Here is a 4,172-nt window from a genome sequence, read left to right as displayed (position 1 = left end):
AAGCGAAAGGCTCTCCCCCTTCAATGGAATCGATTTCTCTGATTTCTCCTTCTTTCTCATTATTTTCCAATTCCGATCCTAATATGCCTTTGATGAACGCCTCTTCGGACAAGAATATGAACTGAATGCTTACTAATTTGATGGCGGAAGCGGCAGTAACGGCGACGGCGGTGGCGCCTCCCCCCTACTCTATCGTCGACGACGACGCAGCCATCAATTCGCCGCTTCCTATGGACATTGATGATGAGAGATCTAGTCGCAAGCGTAGTGCTGAAATAACAAGCGAGGAGATCGAAAATCTTGGCCGTCAATCCACTTCACTCTAAGAATGATTTTTCGAACAATGCATCTGAATCCCACTTGGGTGAATCGATATCAGTACCCGTTAAAACGAAGAATGTCTCGATTAATAAATATTTTAAAAATGACATTCCCCTCTTTGTCTTATATGTATCAGGTGTACAAGTATGAAATGACGATTTGAGAAACATTGACGCACCAATGCAGTGTGAAGTACAAAGATTTAACATTATACGCCATTTTATTGTACCATCAACAAGTGTCAAACGCGCAAAGTGATTTGATTGAAAAGTGTTTGCATAGTATTGTGTTGCTATATTTAATATGACGAAATTTGTACCAAATAAGGAACATTCGCGGCAGCATTAATTTTTTGTTTTCATTTGAAGAAAACCTGCTGCGGAATCATACTTTTACTTGGAGAAGCTTATGGTGAATATGCTCCATCGCAAAAAACGTGTGAATGATGATTTTAGCGTTTCAAAATGGGAGATTTCGATGTTGCAGACAAGGAACACGGAAAACCGTCCAAAAAGTACGAAGACGTGGAATTGCAAGCATTACTAGATGAAGATGATTCACAAACACAAAAACAACTCGCAGAATAATTGAACGTTAGTCAACAAGCTGTTTCCAATCGCCTACGAGAGATGAGAAAGATTCAGAAAGTCGGCAGATGGGTGCCACATGAATTGAATGAGAGACAGATGGAGAGGCGCAAAAACACAAAAATTTTGCTCTAACGATACAGAAGAAAGTCATTCTTGCATCGTATCGTTACTGGGGATGAAAAGTGGATTTTTTTTGAGAATCCCAAGCGCAAAAAATCATGAGTAGACCCAGGCGCACTATCCACGTCGATCGAATCGCTTTGGCAGGAAGACGATGCTCTGTATTTGGTGGGAATAGAACACCCCCAAAAGGGTGTGGTCTATTATGAGCTATTGAAGTCTGACGAAACGGTTAAAACGCTATCAACGACAATTAATCGATTTGAACCGTTCGCTTAAAAAACGACCAGAATACCAAAAGAGCCAACACAAGGTCATTTTTCTCCATGACAATGCTCCATCACATACGGCAAAACCAGTTCGGGACATGTTGGAAGCACTCAGCTGGGAAGTTCTATCCCATGAGGCTTGCTCACCAGATTTCCGGTGGCTCCTTCCGATTACTTTGCATCGATGGATCACTTGCTGAACAGCGCTTTGGTTCGTAGGAAGATGTGAAAAAATGGCTCGATAAATGTTTCGCGGCAAAAGGGGAAGATTTTTACTGGCGTGGTATCCACAAATTGCCCGAAAGATAAGAAAAATGTGTAATTAGCAATGGAGCATACTTTGAATAAATCTCTTTTCATCATTCTTCCGAATTTAACGTGTTTTTTTTGGGAAAAAAATCGTCATTTCATATTTGTACACCTGGTATACTCGGACAAATCTCGGACGCCAATACATTTTTCTGTACTTTCTCGTGTTGTTTCTGAGTCTATCAAGAGTGATATTCTTCTCATTAAGAGGCTTGGCGTCGATAAAGCCATAATAAAGATCAAGACTGCAGACGCGGCTAATCGTTTGCTCTCTAATCCTGTCTTTGATAAGAAAGTTTTCGAATTTTCATTCCATCCTTTAAAGTCCTCCGCACCAGAATTATCAAAGGCATTGGTCAGTCCATCTCGCTGGACTGTCTCAGAGAAAATCTAACCTCAATGACCAAAGTACTTCACATACAACACTTAAACAAACGCATAACAATTAACGGCAAGGCCACTTACGCGCCCTCGCGAACAGTTTGTATAAAATTCGCAGGACATTCACTCCCGAAGGAGGTGATTTTATTTAATGTTTTATAATGTCTATTCATATATTCCAAAAAGATTTGTTATGTTTGTTATATAGAATTGACCATATCGGTCGCAACTGTAAAAGCACCAAAGATGCCTTTTCTGTGGACTCACTAGAGAAGATCACTCTTACTCAACTAATTAGGCACATGCTAAGTGTATCAATTGCGAGGCGAATGTATCAATTGCATCTCACAACCTCGCATATATGCCCTATCATTATTAAGCATAAGATACTATCCTTGGCCTGGCTGTGCAAGAAAATATTTCTCTCGTGGAAACTAGAAAAATAGTTGCTTCCAACAGCTTCCTTCCCCCCGCTTTTTGATTTTAAAAATTTTCCTCCAAAGTCATATTTCTACTTCTTCTTCTTTTATGCCAAAATCCTATAGTTTTCCCTAAACTACATCTAGCCTCCCCTCTATGACATCATTAACTTCATATAATCATTTTCAACATCTTGATCATGACAACAAAAGATCCCTTCTTTCCTAACTCTCCTATAAGATGCCAAGAAGGCAGCATCGCCGTGTCTCTGAGACACAGTCAATCGACTGTTTCGGACTTCCCCACCCCTTCAGGGAAATCATCCATCTGTAAAATAGAGTCTGTTGCAGGGAAATACAAAATTCTTCCTGCATTATCTTTCATCCTGGATTATTCAACTCAACGTACAAACAAATCAGGATACTCTCAGGATCACGTAGGTCTTCTGCTTGCATTCAATGGTCGTAATGACATTAACTACGATGCGAAGCATTATTACTCATTCAAAGGAGTAAGCGATAAAAGGCCTCCATTCACTAACAGAAAAATCAATTTCAAATATAGGTATGATCATTCAGAATATATTATAAGCTTTCTCGAGAATTGTGAATCTCTGGTTAACCTTTCTGCCGTTACTGGTGATATCCCCCATTATTTCCCTCCAAAAAATCTCCGAAATTCTGTCCACTCTTGATTATTGCTCCAAATCTAATACTGACTCTATAAGTAATCATTCCTTCTCTCTTAGTAATGCTGATCTACTAGCAAGATATAGTAATCACCTTCACCCGCAATAAGCATTCACAATCTATTAGAATCCTAATGGAATTGCTGCGGCATTCGTGGCAAACTTCCTCAATTGCAACATATTAGTCGATAGTTTGACGTTTTCTGCTTGTAAAATATCCTTTATTTATTTATCCAATCACGCCTTTTCGACTTTCGCCTTTTAAAATTATTAGAAAGGACTCAAAAAGCTTTGGTCAGAGAGGAATCTGTATCCTGTTAAGGAATAACATCACAATATTCAGTTATTTAAATCTTTCGAATCTACATCGTTCTTCGCAATTACAAGATATAGCAATCAATCTCAATGATAAGTAACTAACCGTTATTAACATTTATCGTCATCCAACACACACCTCAAGAACGGTTCGACAAACTTTTACAAACTCTTAACAAGTACAAGAACACGCTCATAACAGATGATTTTAACGCGCATCACACCTCTTGGGGATACTCCAAATCCGATCCTGGCAGGGCACTTCTAAGCATGTAAACGGAGTCTGCATTATGAATAATGATATAGTAATTCTCCTCACCCCACCGGGGACAAACAAATCTGTAATTGACATCACCATTATTTCTACCGATTTGGCGCCACTACTGAATCAGATACTTTTGGCAGTGATCACTTCCTTATCAACATAACCATTGGCTTCTCTTGTCTACGACTTCTCTTGTCTATGTCTTTACAAATTAATCCTTACTATCTACCTCCAAGGAATTTTTTTAGCAAGGTTCCTGTAGACTCTATTGAGGCATATAGAATATTTTGCAAATCATTTACGAAACCTTACGAGATTGCTCTTCCCTGAAAAACAACGATTTTCCAGGTCAATCCCAGCTCCCAGTGGACAGGTCCTCCTTGATGGACGGAAGAATGCTCCAGAATCATTCTAAGTCGCAGAAGAGTCGCAAAAATATATTAGCAGCCCATCTATCGAGAATTTCCTTTCATTCAAGAAAGCAAAAACATCAT

This window comes from Atta cephalotes (assembly GCF_000143395.1).
Source record: "Atta cephalotes unplaced genomic scaffold scaffold00082, whole genome shotgun sequence".
NCBI lineage: Eukaryota > Metazoa > Arthropoda > Insecta > Hymenoptera > Formicidae > Atta > Atta cephalotes.
The sequence above is the reverse complement of the archived record's forward strand: the minus strand, read 5'-3'. Positions refer to the sequence as shown.